At 47.3% G+C, this 19,843-nt stretch overlaps 1 long non-coding RNA gene and 1 pseudogene across 1 annotated transcript; both read left to right on the top strand.

The window, feature by feature from the left end:
• Positions 1–425: 425 nt before the first annotated feature.
• On the top strand, positions 426–11,089 carry LOC125554703 (annotated as a pseudogene).
• Positions 5,164–5,780, top strand: LOC125553778. The gene is made up of 3 exons (XR_007304198.1): positions 5,164–5,359; positions 5,439–5,540; positions 5,616–5,780. It is a non-coding gene; the product is annotated as an uncharacterized LOC125553778 (long non-coding RNA).
• Positions 11,090–19,843: the final 8,754 nt, after the last annotated feature.

Genomic DNA, 19,843 nt, shown 5'->3' on the forward strand with positions numbered 1-19,843 from the left:
TGACTATTTTCAAAATAAGTGATCAGTTTTTATAAAAATACAAGGTTTATTAATTTTTTGATATGTAGAACTATTTTTTTACAATCTCGGATTTTTTACTTCTTGTATAGTTAAAATATTACTATTTATTTATATTTGTAACACAGTTCCATTAAGTGAGAGAATTTTTAACACAGTTCCAGATATAGCACTTCTTTTTAACGGGCCGCATTGGTCGGCACTTCGCTCGGGACGGCCATCCGGGCTCGCGCTAAGCGCAATCACTCGTATTTTAGTGGCCATCCCACCGAACAACACATTTGGCCCATTACCAGTTTTCGTTATTTATAAAATCTCCGCCGTCTCCGCATCTTACTCTGACCATCAGCAATGAGTCCGGCATAGCCGCCGCCATCCCAATCCACGTCTCCGGCGACCATCCCACCATGTCCTCACCGTGGAGGCTTTCGTGGGTCGTGCTGAGGAAACACGTCCCGGTGTACAATGAGGACGAGAAAGAGCAGGAGGACGACATCCTCGCACGCGCGACCAAGGATTGGGGGGACATCAAGGATGGGCAAAAAGTTGTAGTAGCTCCCGGGGGTCGGGGCACCCGGTTATCCTATCCGTCTCACCTGGTTGAGATTCGCGCGGTCTTCTGCAAAATTGCAGAGCAGCCGCAGCGTCCGGTTACTTAATCAGTGCGTTTGACCGTTCTAATTGGGGTGCTACTAGGGACTAGTAGACTATAGGTAGTAGCGGTATCCTTGGGCAGCAGGAGCAGCCTACTGCTGGAAAGACTTGTCATAGGAGTATGTTATACTACTTAATACAGTATCAGGTAGCAGGCTACTGTTCCCGACAGCCGCGTCAGGATATGGGCACTAGCGTGCGTGTGAAAAGCCAGGAACAGTAGCGCTAGGTGGAACTCGGTAGAATGATCGAGCTAGCTGGAATTTGATGAACCAATGGTTATACTGCTGTACCTAACTAGAATTTGATGAATGAATGGTTAGCTGGATTAGCAGTCGGGTCTGAGCTCCAGCGGCGATGCATCAAGGCGGGAGTCTTTTGTCCGGCGTGCGGGCGTGAGGAAACTGTTCACCATCGTTTTTGGGGCTGCGCTCATTCAGTCATGTTCTGGAAGAAGCTACGCTTGGAAAAGGGAACTACGGTGGCGACCCCATCGTGTTACAACGGTTCCCAGGGCGTGCTATCAAGGTGGCTGATGGACTGGTTCGCGCAAGCAACAGCGGATGACAGGGCGATGATGGTACAGGCTGTGTATGGCTTGTGGCTGGCTCGCAACGAGACGAGAGATGGGAGTAAGATAAAGGAACCACATGAAATCATGAATTCTGTGGTGACTTTAGCAGAAGAATGGAAATCGGTCCATGCAAAGAGATTGGCAGAGAGCAGGCCAAAGAACATAATGAAGTGGGAACCCCCTGAAGAAGGTTGGATCAAGGCAAACTCGGACGGAGCGCTTATAAAGCAGGGTGGAAAAGGAGGCTCAGGTGTAGTTCTGCGTGACCATGCTGGTGCTTTCCGAGGGGCGGCGTGTCAGTTCTTCGGCGCCTCAGCGGATTCAGAGATGATGGAGATTAGAGCATGCAAGCGGGCCATTCAGATGGCGTTGGAGAGGAATGTACAAAAACTGCATCTGGAGCTGGACCATGCCGGCGTGGTGGCAATGTTGAATAACAAGGAACTGGAGCTCTCAGCGGCGGGGCCGTGTATTGAAGAGATCAAGGGTATGCTCAGAAGCTTTTCAGAAGTTAAAGTAACGTGGGTTAGTAGGAGTGCAAACTCTGCCGCCGATAGGTTAGCGAAATTAGGCTTGAGTGAAGAACTCAACAAAGTTTGGTTTTCTTTTCCTCCTGAAATTATTCTGGAGATTATTTCGGACGAAATTCCCAGCTATGCTTAAGTAATAAAGTGGCGGCTTTGATCCTCAAAAAAAAAAAAAGAATGGTTAACCTGCTGTACCTAATGACAGTCTACTGTACGTGGTGATGAAACCTAATTGAACGTGTTATGAATCTATCCATGCATGGACCGTCCCTAGTGGGAGCACAGTTATTTGATCAGGGGAGTTGATGTAGACAAAATAGCAACAGTGACCGATATGATAGGTGAGACAGAATCCATATACTCCATCCGTTCCAAAATATAGCGCGTCTTCGTTTTTCGTGCTTCAACTTTGACCATAAATTTAACCAATGAGACCGGTTGCAGCGGCAACAAAAAATATATATTTGAAAACTTCTTTTGAATATGAATTCACTTGTATAATTTTTGGTCCCGCCGCAGTCGGTCTCGTTAATTAAATTTATGGTCAAAGTTGAACCTCGAAAAGCGTGGGCGTGCTACATTTTGAAACGGAGGGAGTAGTATAGGTTAAACAGTGACCTACACAGACCATTGCCATTTTAAAAGAATTTACCACTCCATCTCTTACTGATTACATAGCCTGCAAATTCATTCTTCGTTGCAGGAGGCAAATTTGACAATTTTGACCTCGGGACGAAATCAATTCACGGAATGAACTACAAAGGAAGCAGAGCACTCTCCCCTGACCTTTTTGTGTAGCATCCGCCACGCAGGCGCCACACCCTAGGGTGTAACGCCTAGCTTGGGGGCGTTGCATGCCAGTCCACCGTGGCGGCCCTGGGCCCCGCACCCAGCAGTGCAGCGCCTCGGAGCTAGGCGCCACACATGTAATGTGCAGCGCCTAGCGCTCGGGCACTACACTGTGACTTAGATCCAGCCGCGGCGGCCCTCTCTTCCCCCACCCACCCCATTGACAGTTACAGAACAGAACAGAAGAAGCCGTGGCGGCGGCCCTCTTCACTCCCCCTCTCAATCCCCTCTTCCAAATCCATCAGATCTGACGATTTGGTCCGTGGATTCCTTCACCAATCCATCCTAGAAGGTACCCTCCTCTGATCCCAATGTATGTTATTTTGAAGATTTTGAGAAACCTTGTTTGATTTGATTAGATTTGAATATTGCATGTATTATAATCTTGCATGTACCTAATTTAGCAACCCTAGTTTAGTACTCCCTCCGTTCCTAAATATAGGGTGTATAGTTTTTGGCACGAAAAATAAAGAACGCATGTGGAGGGAAAATTTCACAAGTTTTGGGCGAGATTACACCTGACTAATTGGCATGAGAAAATAAAGAAGCTTGCCTAATATAAGGAAATGTGATCGAATCCCAAAAAAAATTATCCATACGAGTGGTGCAACTCAATACACCTTATATTTTGGGTTTTTCCTCAAAAATCTATACACCTTATATCAAGGAACGGAGGGAGTATATTTTATTGAAAGATATGGTTTGGATACATAGGTTGATATGTTATTTTATATGGAAAAGAGATTTGTATTAAATTTTGCATGAAGTAGGCCTAGTTTAGTTTATTTGTGTTGAAATTATATTTGTATTGACAAAAATGCTTTGGATACATATGCTTTGAATTTTGTATGTACTAGGCGTGCTTTAGTTTATTTGTATTCAAAAGATAATCGTGTTGACAAGAAAGCTTTCTTTCAAAATTGTTAGGATGGTTTGGCTTCTCGATGATCACTGGGACAAACAACACCGGTCGTACGCTATGGCGGTGGAGCAGCGGGTAATAATGAAAGTGGCCGTTTTATGAATTTCATGTTTATTTCAAACACAAATGCCCCATATGTAATGTTATGATTTGTTTGTTTGTAGGAGCTTGCACCTCTGAAGCTTCGTTCTCACGGGGTCACCCTTGGGTGGATGCTCTATGATGAGCGATACACACCGTATGTAAGGGAGACAGGACTTCTCCCTTTCATTCATATGGTCAGACGGTCGACGCCACCCAACAATGCTCCAGCACTCACCGCGCTTATTGATCATTGGCGGCCGGAGACACATAGTTTCCATCTCGGACCGGGGAGATGACCGTGACGCTCCAGGATATTGCTATGATCACCGGTCTTCCTATCGATGGGAATCCTCTATGTATGAGCACCGATTCCGATGGGTGGCGCGCGCAGATGCATGCCCTTATCGGTATGGTTCCTCCGGAGCCTCGGAACCAGCAGCAGAAGACAAGAAGAAGGAAAGAGTCGCAGCCGGTGCTACTTTCACGTGGATTACTGAGCACTTTGGTACTTGCCCACCGGAAGCTGATGAGGACACGGTCAAGACATATGCTCGTGTCTACATGTGGTACGTGATATCCAGGACTATGTTTGCTGATGGCACAGGCAAGAATGCTCCATGGATGTGGCTGAAGGCGTTGACCGTCTTCGATAGCAATTGGAGTTGGGGTTCGGCGACACTGGCTTACTTGTATAGACAGGTATGAAGTTGTTTCTTTTTCACTTCATTGCTACATTATGAATGCGATCTTGCTCTTAATTCAACCATGTTCTCTTTTATGTGCAGTTGGACGAAGCCTGTTGTAGGTCATCTGGAGGTATTGGTGGTTGTTTGCTCGCACTTTCCATATGAAGCTGGGAGCGTTTGCCGGTTGGACGTCCGAAGACCGTGAAGTACGATGATTGGGACGACAAAGGCGACCCACTACGGCGACCCACTTGGGCTTACAAGTGGGATGTGTTAAATGAGACGACAGATGATCCCTCGGTCATGTACAAGTTGTACCAGAGCGAGCTTGACGCGATCACGCCTGAGCAGGTGAATCGACATTGCATAAGTGATTATGATGCTTCTATTGTAAGTCGATATCAATTTTGCATTCTATCTCATTTTGCAGGTGGTATGGGAGTCGTATGGAACAGGAGACAATTTTGGTAACCCTATAGAGTTCAGGCTGAATCCGATGTGCACTAGGGATAGGGATCTCTGGCGTATGCGGTGCCCACTCATATGCAACTGGGCGGTTGAGCTTCACCTCCCACATCGAGTGCGCCGTCAGTTTGGTTTGTTCCAGGCACACTCGCTGGAGTGGGAGGACACGGACAAGTTGCTACACGCGTAAGATATAATTAACCTTGAGCACTTAGCAGCTTCTCGGCGGTTTCGATGCTACTAATATTATGTTTCTAACTTGCAGGTTGGATAGGAAAAGGCAGCGGAAGATTAAGGATTGGGCCAAGCATCACAGAAAGTATGTCGTACAGTTTGCGCTTAGTGTGGAGCAAGCTAGGGCTGGAAAAGGAGTCCAGCTTCGTGAGCACTGCCCGATGCGTTCAACAACTATCTCACATGGTTTCTTGCAAGTACCCGTGTGGAGGTATGCAAGCCGGCGTATGCTGAGGAGATTTTGGAAGAACCCACCGTTTTTGATGAGGTAGCCCAGCACCAGTACAACGCATTAGTCAGGAAAGGCAACTCAGTGATCCCTTCAGCTCCAATGATGAACTTTGTGGTATTTGCCCTCTTTGCTTTTCATTCACACTATTCACATCTTCGCTTGCCTAACACGTTAATACCATTTCTGTTCATAGCGTGCCCAGATCAAGAAAGCAGCTGATGAGACCGAGACTATTCTTGAAACAACCCCGGCTGGCAAAAGCGATGGGGAAGGTGCACTTCGAGCATTCATCAAGGTTCACATCTCCTTCAAACTAGCACTTAACATGTGTTGCTACGTTCGATGTCTCATTCACTTGTACATGTTGCAGCGCCAGGGCCAAAAGTTAAGGCGGCTATCAAACCTTTTTGGTTGTCGTGACCCCGAGTATGTATCACCAGAACGGTCTAGGTCGGCGACACCATCAGATCCCGCTTCGGGCCAGAGCCATGGTGATCATTTGGAGGATGAGGATGTGGGTGTGGTCACCCAAGAGGTATGGCATGAGCATATATATCCAATTGTTGATGCATTGCTAACTATATCCTCACACACGGTCTTTCCATATCTTTTGTTGATGCATAGGTTGCTGATGATATGACCTTGGGGACGTACCAGGTTAGGTCTGCATACAGGTTAAAGCCTAGGAGGGAATCAACAAGTACACACCTGAAGACTTCACCCAAAGAGGCAAAAGGACGGTCGGCACCTCGCGGATGGTGGCTTTGGATGACTATTTGGATGACGATGTCGATGACGTGGAGGAACCGGAGCCGGAGCGGGAGCGGGTTCCTCTTCCTAGGAAGGTGAAGAAGTTAGCCAGCAAGAGGGGGGGGGAGCAGCCAAAAAGCGCTCAAGGAACTAGTCATTGTCCTCTATTTGTAATGTTGAACTTGAAGTGGTGGTAGCTTGTAGTAATGTGGAACTTGTTATGTCGGTGAACTTGGAGTTGTGGTAGCTCTATGTTGAACTTGATCCTCTTTGTATGTCTTAGTTATGTTGAACTTGGAGTGGTTGTCTTAGCAATGTTGAACTTGATCCTCATGTTGCACTTGATCCTCTATGTTGTGGTAGCTCTATGTTGAACTTGATCCTCTATGTTGCACTTGTTGTCTTAATAATGTTCAACTGTGACTGAAATGTGAACTTAAAGTTCTGACTGCTTATTCTAGGAAATGTTGCAACCGTGCCTGAAAATGACCAAGTTTGCAAGTTACAACCGTGCAACACCTAGACGGAGGCTCCACACTGAGCAGTGCAACGCCTAGCTCTGGGCGTTGCACTGCTCAGTGTGGCGCCTCAAGGCTAGGCGTTGCAGCGGCTGTAACCTTGCAAACGTTTTGTTTGCTCTGCTTAGCTCATCCTAGGAGTGCAACGCCTCGGCGCTAGGCGTCACACTGTACAGTGTAGCGACCTAGCTCTGAGGCGTTGCACTCCTGGGATGAGCTAAGCAGAGAGCAAACACTTTGTTTGCAAGTTACGAGCCGCTGCAACGCCTAGTCCGGAGACGCCACTGAGTAGTGCAACAACCTTCAACTCCGGATCCGTCCATAGTTGAACTCCATGGTACTCCGGCCATTGTGATTGGTCAAAGTATGGGTGAAAGCGGGGAGCCCATGTTTTCTTGACCGTCATGATTGAGAACTCCAACTCCCTCACGCTGCGTGGGTGATTGATGTCCACATTTCTAACGCGAACGGCGGTATACAAGTGTGAGCATGGGAGATGAAGTAACAATGGCCTCCCGCAAGAGCAATCACATTGTGTTAATGACACCTTGAAAGCCCGACCTCCATGTTGCTGGCCATCGTTTGTGGTTCCTCCTGGCTCTTTCACTTCGTACTTCCACTCTTCGTTGTCATATAATATAGCTTCTTCTGAGTCCGCCTTTCGTGATTGAAATTCTAACCATTCATCAACTTGGGTGGGAACTTGTACTTGTACTTGCGCGGGTTCTCACCCGCTATCTGTGCATCAGTTTCCATCGAGTACTTTAGAAAGTACGCATTCATCTTGTCAAATGTGTATTGAACTATTACCGTCACGGGTAATCCACGTGCACCTTTGAGCACCCAATTGAAGCATTCGGCCATATTGCTTGTCATTTGACCGTATCTCCGGCCATCTTCATCAAAAGCACGCGCCCACTTGTTTCGGTGTTGAATGTGCCTATTGATAAAGTCTTGACCTCGGGATCAAGTTTTTTGTGTGCGAGCAATTTGTTCAACAAAGTGGCGAACCGCTTCTCAGAGAAAGCGAGCCAACAATCTTGAAGATCATCGGCCAACTCCTTAAGGCCACATGCCCTATAGAAGTTCGAACAAAAGTGCCTCATGCACCATCGATGGTGCAACGGAGCATGCCCGGGAATGTCAATCTCCACCGCGTTAAGAATTCCTGATGCCGATCCGATATGACACAAATTTCCCTTTGAGCGGGTAACACCTTCGTCCTCAAAAGACGCAAAACCACTCCCAGTTGTCATTGTTCTCCGCCTCAACCAAAGCAAATGCCAATGGCAACACCCGGTTATTGGCATCACTTGCTATCGCAACCAACAAGGTGCCCTTGTATTGTCCGGTCAAGAACGTGCCATCAATGGCGATGACCGGCCTACAGTGTTCGAAAGCCCTCACGCATTGCTCGAACGCCCAAAATGCACGGCCAAATACTCGGACTTTCCTTCCTTCATGAACCGTTGTTTGGTGCCCATGAGGCTCGACCACATGAACCATGCCCGGGTTTGTGGCGGCCATGGCTAACAACAACCTAGGGATTCGGTTGTATGCTTCCTCCCAAGTACCATACAACATCTTAAATGCGGCTTGCTTCGCCTTCCATGCCTTGCCGTACTTCACCTTGTAATGAAAGATGGCTTTCACAAGGTCAATGACATGTTGGACGCTCATTGTTGGAAGTGTGGATATTGAGTTGGAGAGCCTGTAAGCGATGAACTCGGACGTGAGTTGTCTGTGGTCTTGGGACACAATCTTGCCATCCACCCTTTTGCCTCGGCACATGTGAGTTGGCACACAACTCACTACGTGCCAAGTGGGACCTCCTTTCCATGGTCTTGCACGCACAATCCACGGACATATTTCATCTTCACATGCACATGCAACCGTGTAGCGCACATTGACGTCCGAGTGCACCACCTTGTGTGGACGATAATGCGTAACCGAGTAGTTGTCGAGCCACATCTTCAATTCCAAGAAGGTTTCGAACTTAGACCCTTTAGCAATCCGGTTCTTGTCGTCTCCCAAATCACGGTGAGAGCTTGGCCTAACCCCAAGAGATATAGATTTGCCACCATCCACAACGGCTTCATCCGCGAGACTAACATCCTTGAACAATGGTGTCTTGTGATCCCGACCGAATACCTTCTCGAAAGCTTCGGCCTCCTTCACCGTGAACCCCTCCTCATCAACTTGTTCATCGGGACCTTCGTCATCCGAATCCGATGCATATGCACGGGAAAAAGGGATGGAATGGTCCATTGTCTCTTGCAAATGATATTTGTCAGATCACCCACATTGTTGTCATGGAGATCAACTTCATTGTCATCGTCCGCATACTCATCATTGTCCTCTTGCAAAGCTTCATCTTGGTTGTTTGTAAACGGGCTCAATGTTGGCCTCACTTCTTGGGTCAAAAGAGGTTCAACAATTTCATCTCGCTTCAAGGGTGGGGGGCTACTAGCAACCAAAGGGGAGGGTTTCCGGTTCAAGTCCAAATGCAAATTTGAATCAACCTTCTTCGTTGCAAATAACTCAAGAGCCTTGTCAAGTGAATCGGCCACCTTCCTTGTATGCAACCCAACGTTGCTCCGAGTTGACAGCATTGTCTTCCAACGGATGTGCATTCCAAAACCTACATTATGCCTTCCCTCCAACTCAACGATATCACTAGGGTCCATCCAATTCAAATCTTTCCTCACTTGTTGCAAGAGCTCCGCATAGCTAGGACTACTATCAACACCATATCAAGCTCATCCGGGTCCGGTTCAATATTGCCTTTCAAGAAGGCGTCTTTGTCCCCATGATGAACAAACACACATGTTCTTCCCATCCCTATAAGCATTCAAACAACACAACGTAACATTGCTTCCATGAGTACTAATTTAAGGATTAACACGGAATACAAACCCTTAAATATATATATCAAACAACAACCCTAACCCTAACCATAACCACCCTAACCCTAACCATAACCCTAACAATAACCCTAACCCTAACCATAACCCTAGCACCAACATAAGAACACCCATAAGAATAACCCTAACATACTAACAAAGCCTAATCATAGGAAATTGGCAAACAAAGATCTCACATCTCCATGCAAATCTCTAGATCCAAACAAAACTAGGGTTTCCCCAAACTAGCATTACTTGGATCAAAACAAGGGGATCGGAGAAGATTACCTTGAGGGAGGGTATGACTTCGAAATCCACGGACAAATTCTTCAAATTTGCAAGATTTGGGAGAGGATTTGAGAGGGGGAGAGAGTGGAGAGGGGGCAAAGCTCGGGTTGGGGTGTGTGGGGTGGGGGGGAGTGGGGGAGGGGGGCCAAGCCGCTGGATAAGTCACAGTGCAGCGCCTACGGGCCGGGCGCTGCACATTACATGTGTGGCGCCTAGCTCGGAGGCGCTGCACTACTGGGTGCGGGCCCAAGGGCTGCCACGATGGACAGGCGTGCAACGCCCCAGAGCTGGGCGTTGCACCGTAGGGTGTGGCGCTTGCGTGGCGGGCGGTACACAAAAGGGTCAGTGCTGTGAAATAGTTTCACGGGCAGTTCATTCCGTGAATTGATTTCGTCCCGAGGTCAAAATTGTCAGATTTGCCGTTGCAGGACAGGGCACAGATCGCCAAGTCAGACACTATAGTTGGACGGCGAGGATAGAAGGGTGTCCCGACACCCGTGACCTAAAAATCCTGCCTCCAAGGATGGGTCCTAGATACCGGACCAGTTCTCCCTCGACCTCCACCTCGTCGAGCCGCCGGAGCTCTCCACCTTGTCCGTGCGCGCCAAGACCGAGGCGCAGGAGCTTGGCGTCGCGTGCCTCCTCGAGTCCGTCGTGGAGAACTTCCTCGTCATGATTCTGGTGTTCGGCGGCAGGTACTGGCTCGTCTATGACGCCGCCAAGAACTCGCTCTCGCTCCTCCCCGCCACCATGGACTCCTTCGTCGGCTGCGACTTCACGTCCAGAATTGGCAAGTCCTTCCTCTTCCTGAGGTGTTGCCGTGGAGGGGCATTCTCTTCCGGTGGTCAAGCCATGACCCTGGCAAGAAGTGGACGAAGCAGGAGGCGCGCTTCAACCAGCATATCCTGCTGCCGTGCAAACACACCAAGCGGCTGGCGTACGAAGCAGACGTGGCCTTCACTTTCAAAGGGAAGGTTTTCTGGGCCGACCTCCTGCTTGGCGCCATCGTCTGTGACATGCTCTCCGCCGGCGCCGGCAAAGACGGCGACCATGTGCAATTGGACTTCATCCATCTTCCCGAGGAGTGCCAAGGCCGTGACTTCTCGCACGCTTACCCCAAGGACCGCCGGACCATGGGCCCAGTGGGGGACTCCATAAAGCTCATATCCATCGTCACCACCAACGGTGAAACCCCCCGCGACAACACGCCCCCCGCCAACGTGGTGCTGCGGAGCTGGACCTTGTCACCGGATCTCCGCTCATGGACCAGGGACGGCGACATGGAGCTGCCCTTGCCGCTGCTCTGGGAGTCCGAGGCCTACAAGCGGGAGAGGTTGCCGGAAGCGTGTTGGAAACGGTCTTATACCGGTCGTATTATAATCTAACTCTGTATTGTTGGTCTTATATTTATACGAGATATGTGGAGGCTATGCCCCACGTAACCCTAAAACCAAACTTGGTAACAGCACCTCTTTTCTCATCGCGCCGTTGCCCCTCCTCGCAGCCGCGCTAATCGCCCGATCTCTTCTCGAGTCGCCACCTGATCTCGTGAAACTCCTGATCGATGGCGTCCGGGTCATCTTCTGCAGCGATGCAGCTAGCCATTATTGGCCCCGTGGTGACGCCCCGGCCACGACGGCGCCAGTCCCGTCCATCGCGCCCTCCCTTGGCGTACGACTGGATCGCGGCAACTTCCCGCTATGGTGCACCCTCACCGTGACGCATCTCTCCGGTGCCTCTCTCCATGGCAACCTCGATGGCTCCGTCGCTGCCCCACCCACAACCATCTCCTAGGGGGCGGGTGATGCCGCCACCACTGTGGCAAATCCTGAGTATGCAACATGGTGGATGCGGGACCAGAAGGTCCTCAGGATGCTCCTCTCCTCCATGACGGAGGACATTGCGTCTCAGCTGATTAGCTGCAAGTCCGCTGCTGCTGCGTGGACCTCCATCCATGCCATGTTCAGCGCGCAGAACTGTAAGTGCATCTAGTGCCACCCCTAGTTGGTTTTGGAGTATTGACGACAAACCTAGTTGAGGGACTAATGTGTTTGTGAGAATTGCAGGATAACACAGGTAGAAGTCCCTCATTGATTCGGTTTTCCTACCAGAGATGACCCCTAAAAATGTATGAAGACATTGAAGTCAAAGGTGGTATGTGAAGATATTCACATTGAAGACTATGACAAGAGAAGACATCGCATGAAGCCTATGGAGCTCGAAGACAGATCTTTCGTAGTTCTTTTTCTTCTTTTGTTGAGTCATAGGAACCACCGTACTGTTAAGTGGGGTCCAAGAGAACCAGTCAGAATGACTGAAGTGATGCTTAACCAAAACCTATGTCTTCGAGTGAAGACTATGAGAGCGAATCTTGTCCAGAGTCGGACAAGTCAGCTTTGCTTGTAGCCCAAGTAAAGTTGCCGTGTGAGTTTGAAATCTGACCGTTGGAACACGTGTCAGTTCCTTAGTGACCCAGGGTCATTTCGGACAAATCAGGTCGGGTTGCCTAGTGGCTATAAATAGCCCACCCCCTACAACCATAAACGGTTGGCTGCTCAGAGTTAAAGTACGGCTTTTGTCGTTTGAGAGCAACCCACCTCGAAGCCTTTGAGAGAGAATTCCTTGCGAGGATAAAGCCCTAACACCCAGAGCCAAAGAGTGTTAGGCATCACTTAAGTCTTCCTGTCTGTGTGATCTGAAGACTTATTACACTTGAGGACTGTGAATCCTCCAGCCGGTTAGGCGTCGCGTTCTGAGCATCCAAGAGTCATTGTGGATCGCCGGTGAACGAAGTCTGTGAAGGTTTGGGAGTCTACCTTGAAGACTTACCAGAGTGATTGGGCGAGGTCTGTGTGACCTTAGCTCAAGGGGAATACGGTGAGGACTGGGTGTCCTGAGCTGCGTGTTCAGGACTGGGTGTCCGGGACTGTGTGTCCTCAGGTTTAAATACCTAGCCGCCCTAACCAGACGTACAGTTGTCACAGCAACTGGAACTGGTCCAACAAATCATTGTCTTCAACGAGTCACTGGTTTCATCCTTCCCTTCCCTTTACTTATTGTTGGTCCTTGTGAAGTCATCGTATGATTGCACTATCTTTTGTCTTCACTGAGTGACTGCTTGTTCTGATTGGCTTCTTAATATCTTCCTACCTGATCCTCACTACCTAGCTGCTATTAGTCATTGTGCTTTCACTTCATTGAATACTTGACTATGGTTTGCCTAGTGTAGTCTACCTTCCGCTGCATGGTAATAGGTTTATTTCTATCGTTTGTCTTCGAAACTTCCGTGTTTTGAAGACTTCCATAAAAATTGCCTATTCACCCCCCTCTAGTCGATATAACGCACTTTCAATTGGTATCAGAGCAAGGTACTCCCTTGTTCTGTGTGATTCGGTTTAACCACCTGGAGTTTTAGCTATGTCGACTGCAGGGATAATTAAAGTCTCCGCTGCGTGCCCCGTCTTTGATGGAACTGAATATCCCTATTGGAAGAATAAGATGCGCATGCATCTTGAAGCCATTGATGTTGACCTATGGTATGTCGTCAAGAACGGCGTTCCCAAGGCTGGAGAAGGTGTCACTGCTGCTGACGTCAAGAAGTTTGTTCAACTGGACTCTACTGCCAAGAATATCATCTGTGGTCATCTTACCAAAGGACAGTATGGCCGCGTGTAGTGCTTTGGAAACATCTAAGCTAGTCTGGGACTGGCTCTCCAAGGTTCAATGAAGGCGTCTCAACCCAGAGAGATCAGAGAATCAGTGTCCTTCGCAACCTCTTCAACCGCTTCAAGAGAAATGATAATGAGAATGTCCAGCTCACGTTTGATCGACTCACTGACATCACAAATGAGCTTCAAGCTCTCGCCGCCACTAAGATCACCAAGCATGAAGTCGTCAAGACACTCCTGAGATCACTTGACAGCTCGTTTGACACCCTAAGCCCTGATGATTCAAGAACGTCCGGACTTCAAGACACTCGATCCGTCTGACATACTTGAGAGGCTCAACACACACGAGTTTCAGCTTTCTGAGAAAAGAGACATCTACGGTCCCAACTATGGGCGAACTCGTGCCTTGAAGGCAAAAGCTTGTCTCCACATCTGAAGAAGAATCCTGACAGCAGTTCTGATGATCCTGAAGACATTGGAAAGGAGCTTGCTATGCTTGTGAAGAAGTTCCAAAAATTCACCAAGAAGAAAGGCTTCAGAAAGTCTTCACGATCAAGCTCAAGGAATGATGAAGCTTCTGCTTCATGACTACAAGAAAAGATCATGCCACAAGTGGAAGAAACCTGGCCACTACATCTCTGAGTGTTCGCAGTGGGACAATGAGAACAACAAGAAGAAGAAGAGCAAGGAGTATGACTCCGATGACAAGAAGAAGAAGAAATACTAAAAGTCTTCTTCCAAGTCTTCCTCCAAGTCTTCATCACACAAGAAGAGCTCGTCTGGCAAGGCACGTGCATTTGTTGGCAAGGAAATGGATTCAGAGGAGGAGTCCGCTTCTGAGGAGGCGGAGGTGGAGTCTGAGGAGGAGTCCGATTCTGGCATTGCGAGTCTGGCTACAACATACGTTGCCAAGTCCATCTTCAACACTGAAGACAATGACTCCATCACCGACACCGATGCAAATGACAAGGACTACTCGCTCCTACCTACTGCTTCATGGCACGCGGTGCCAAGGTAAACACACGCACTACTCACTATCAAACATCTAGTGACGATGACTCTGATTGTGGTTCCAAACCCAGCTACAAAACACTCGCTAAAATTGCAACTGAACAACAGAAAACCATGGAACACATTCAAAAACTGTTAGACAAAAGCGATGATCTGTTAGACGCTGAAATGACTCGATCTCAGTCCTTAATTGAAGACATAAAAAATCTTCACGTTAAGTATGAGGAACTTCAAAGTCGTCATGAAACGCTCTCAACAGCTCATGAAAGGCTTTCCTATGATTATCTTCAAAGGAAGCAAGATCTTGAGAAATTGAGAGCGGCTCATGAAGATCTTCAAAAAGAAAATGAGTCGCTTCGCGCCAAACAGATCAGTTCAGCTCAGGAAGGATTTGAACCACCATGTCTTAAATGCATTGAGCGTGATAATGCTACTTCTGTTGCTGAATGTTCTACTGCTGTTACTGTTGCAATATCTTCAACTGTTGATGTGGGAACTAACCCCTCTGCTGAGGATACCACTGCTATTGCTGATGAGAATGCTAGGTTGAAGACATTGCTTGAAACAGGGATGTACAAAAGTCTCAAAGGGAATCAGACACTATGTGATGTCCTCAAAAGGCAGATCCTGAACCGAAACCCTAGGAAAGAGGGTGTTGGGTTCGAAAGGAAAATGAATGCTGATGGCTCTTACTGGAAACCTGAGCAGTACCCCAAAACCACATGGGTTGCTGCAAAGGAACCTTCAGCAGATCCATCCAGTCTATCTGGCTTCACTTGTGCTAACCCCATTGTTATTGATGAATCCTTTGATGCAAACTACAAACTGTTTAAGAATCAGAATGGTGAAGTGTTTGCCAGGTATATTGGTACTAACTGCAGGAATGGACCGCCTATGAAGAAGATCTGGGTGCCGAAAAGGTGTTTGGAGAATCTTCCTGTGAATGTCATCATGACACCACAGGTGAAGAAGACAAACCCCAGACCACAGTCTTCATACGGTCCAAAGGCTTCATACAGACATAGGACTCACCTGAGTCGCACTAACGCAAATGTTTTGCAGGGAAGCCATACTCAGGCCTATGAATATGAGCGCGGTTCATCAAACCGCCATGTTCATAAGACCAAGAACTATTCTGCTTATTCTTATGAGTACTATTGTCCTCCTGCAAGACTTTTTGCTAGGGCTCCAAAGCCAAAGTTCTCAGATGCTGCACTTAGACTTATTGCTTCTAAGCCACCCTTGAAGATGTGGGTGGCTAAGAAAGCTTAACTCTCTTTTGCAGGGAAGGGCCTCCAGCAGAAAACCAAAATCGTCTGATGCTATTGCTGGGGACCTTAAACATCTTGTAGGGTGCAAGATCAAATGCCCAAATGGTCTTATTATGTACTTCGTTCCTGAATCGCTTGCTACTCGCCCTATCAGTCCTAATCTCGATCTAAGCTTTCATAACCCACTGGTTCATCAAATGTTTTTGCTTCACAATTCTCTTCGTGAAGCCTATCCCCCTAACTACACTGTAGGGTATGACACCATCTGCTTCAGAATGGATTATTGATAGTGGGTGTACCAATCACATGACTGGCAAAAGAAGCCTTCTTATGGACTCAACCTTACGTCCATCCGACAAGAGTCACATCACATTTGCTGACACTAGTAAAAGTAAGGTATTTGGTCCAGGTAGAGTTGCAATCTCAAAGGATCAACACATGGATAAAGTCATGCTTGTTGAATCCCTTGGTTCAACTTAATGTCTTGTCTCAATGCTTTGTGATTTAAACATGATCGTAATGTTTGGAAAATATCGTGCCTTGTTCTAATGGAATCTGACAAGTCTCTAGTGTTTGAAGGGTATCGGAAAGATGATTTGTACGTGGTAGATTTCTCAGCAGGACCACAGCTTGCCGTATGTCTTCTAGCAAAAGCTTCAGAATGCTGGCTCTGGCATCGGAGGCTAGGGCATGCTGGCATGAGGAACCTCCACACCCTTGCAAAGAAGAAGCATGTCATAGGCATCGAGGGCGTCAAGTTCAAGAAAGATCACTTATGCGGTGCCTGTGAAGCAGGAAAGATGACGAGGGCCAAACTTCCCTCGGAAGACAATCATGACAACAACTCGACCCTTCGAACTGGCTCCACATGGATCTTTTCGGTCCCACTCATTACTCAACTCTTACTACTACTGCTTGTCTCTATGGCTTTGTCATTGTTGATGATTATTCTAGATATAGTTGGGTGCACATAATCCTCTACAAGACTGAAGTGCAGGATGTCTTCAGACGCTTTCGCCAATCGAGCAATGAACAACTATGGCCAAGATAAGCACATCAGAAGTGACAATGGCAACTGAATTCAAGACACTGGCTTGATACATATCTTGGATACTTTGGGCATCACACATGATTCTCAACTCCGTACACGCCACAGCAGAATGGCATCATCGAACGCAAGAACAGAACACTCATTGAGATGGCCCGGACGATGCTAGATGAATACAAGACTCCAAGAAAATTCTGGCCTGAAGCCATTGATACTGCATGCCATACAATCAACCGTGTTTATCTTCATAAGCTTATGAACAAGACATCTTATGAGCTCCTTACTGGCAAGAAGCCAAATGTCAGTTACTTCGGAGTATTTGGCGCCAGGTGCTGGATCAAGGGTCCACATCACACTTCAAAATTTGCACCAAAAGCACATGAGGGTTTTATGCTTGGATATGGAAAGGATTCGCACTCCTACAGAGTCTTCAATCTCTTTCATTATAAAGTGGTTGAAACAGTGGATGTGCGGTTCGATGAGACTAACGGTTCACAAAGAGAGCACCTGCCAAATGTGCTAAATGAAGTTCCATCCAGTGAATCAATCAAACTTATGGGAACTGGAGAAATCATACCCTCTGAAGCTCAACCTGAGGAGGAACTTATCATCTCCGCACCTGATCAACCTGAAGACAATGCTCAGCCTGAAGACAATCCTCTAAACAATGACAATGATCAGCAAGAGCAAAATCTCCCTGTACATCCTCGTGTTGCCATGAATGGTGCAGATTGAGAGAATAATTGATAGCATCAATGACCCGGTCCCGCTCACTCGTTCAAGGGCAACACAGCTAGCAAATTTCTGTGGGCACTTCGCATTCGTCTCAATAACAGAACCCAAGAAAGTTGAAGAAGCCTTCATGGAACCTGAATGGATTCAAGCTATGCAAGAAGAGCTTCAACAGTTTGAGCTGAATAATGTATGGGAACTGGTTAAGCGTCCTGATCCTCGGAAGCACAATATAATAGGCACCAAATGGATATACCGCAACAAGCAAGATGAGCATGGTCAAGTTGTCAGAAACAAAGCTCGTCTCGTTGCTCAAGGATATACTCAAGTGGAAGGGATTGACTTCGATGAAACATTTGCTCCTGTGGCTCGACTTGAAGCCATACGCATACTGCTGGCCTATGCAAATCATCATAACATACTTCTATATCAAATGGATGTGAAGAGCGCTTTTCTCAATGCAAGATTGAAGAAGAAGTGTATGTTGCACAACGCCTGGCTTTGAAAATCCAAAACATCCTACATGGTATACAAGCTCAACAAGGCACTGTATGGCCTCAAACAAGCCCCTCGGGCTTGGTATGACACACTCAAATACTTCTGAAGAGCAAAGGCTTCACACCTGTTCCCTCGACCCCACTCTCTTCACGAAGACATATGATGGTGAACTGTTTGTGTGCCAAATATATGTGGATGACATTATCTTCGGCTGCACCAATCAAGAAATACAGTGAAGAGTTTGGATATATGATGCAAGAGCAATATCAGATGTCCATGATGGGAGAGCTGAAGTTCTTCCTCGGTCTTCAAATACGACAGCAACGCAACGGACATCTTTATATCTCAAGAGAAGTATCTCAAAGATTGCCTGAAGAAGTTTGGTATGCAAGACTGCAAAGGCTTCACGACGCCATGCCAGCCAAACATCATCTGGGTCCCGACGACAATGGTAAAGAGTTCGATCAAAAGGTATATCGCTCCATGATTGGTTCTTTACTTTATCTATGTGCATCTAGGCCAGATATTATGCTTAGTGTTTGCATGTGTGCTCGATTCCAAGGCGGCACCAAAGGAGTCGCATCACTTAGCTGTGAAGCGAATTCTTCGATATTTGGCTCACACCCCAACTCTAGGATTATGGTATCCAAAGGGCTCAGAGTTTGATTTGGTTGGATTTTCGGATGCTGATTATGCTGGTGACAAAGTTGATCGCAAGTCTACATCAGGCACATGTCACTTTCTGGGACGATCACTTGTATGTTGGTCTTCAAAGAAGCAGAATTGTGTATCTCTCTCCACTGCTGAATCTGAATACATTGCTGCTGGATCTTGCTGCGCTCAGCTTCTGTGGATGAAGCAAACACTCAAGGATTATGGCATTCATCTGAAGCAAGTGCCACTTTACTGCAACAACGAAAGCGCCATCAAGATTGCCAACAACCCAGTTCAGCACTCGAAGACTAAGCACATTGAAATTCGCCATCACTTTCTCAGAGATCATGTTGTGAAGGAAGACATTGATATCATACACGTCAACACTGAAGAGCAATTGGCAGATATCTTCACCAAGCCCTTGGATGAGAAAAGGTTTTGCAAGTTACGGTGTGAGCTAAATATCTTGGAATCCTCAAATGTCCTGTGATCAGGCACACATCCTAACACTTATGCATATTGATGATTTAGATGTGCAACACACGAAGTAACGTATATCTTCAATCAATGAAGACATACATTCTAAGTGTGAATACATTAATGTGGAATTTGACTTCGGAGCGCCACGATAATTGTGCGTCGTGTCTGGGTCTAATACTTCCTATACGGTGGGTAATGCCACCACCAAACGTTCCTATTTTGAAGTGTTTCACTCATGGCGTTACCTCGCAATGTCTTCACATTTGGTTTGGCTTCAATCTCAATATGTCTTCATGATTATCTTCACTGCGTTGATTATATAGATATATATATGTACTGGTGTTCTGTCCTCTACAGCATTCACTTATAGCTATGTCTTCTTGTTTGAATCTTTTGAACTAAGTGAATGTGATCGGACCCTAACCTCTCCATGCTTTCTACCTCAAACTCTATCTCTCCAAGTCGTATGCATTCTATTGAAACTGTCGAAATGTCTTCTCTGCATCCTTGTCAGCAGAAGACACAGAGACAACTTTAAAACCGTTTTCAATGCTCATTCATCCACAAGAACTCCGGAGAAGTAGGAACGACACCCGACAATCAAGGCGTGCGTGGGATGTGGAACTGCCCCCAAAATACCGCATGATGGCCACGTGCTGTTCAGATGCGAATCGCCAGGGGCACCTGAGTAATAGCGCAGTGCCGCCTCTATCCCTATAAATACACGATTCACTGTGGTCATTATCTCTTCTTCCACCCTCGCACGAACCCTAGCGC

Source organism: Triticum urartu, chromosome 4 (assembly GCF_003073215.2).
Source record: "Triticum urartu cultivar G1812 chromosome 4, Tu2.1, whole genome shotgun sequence".
In the NCBI taxonomy this organism is placed as follows: domain Eukaryota; kingdom Viridiplantae; phylum Streptophyta; class Magnoliopsida; order Poales; family Poaceae; genus Triticum; species Triticum urartu.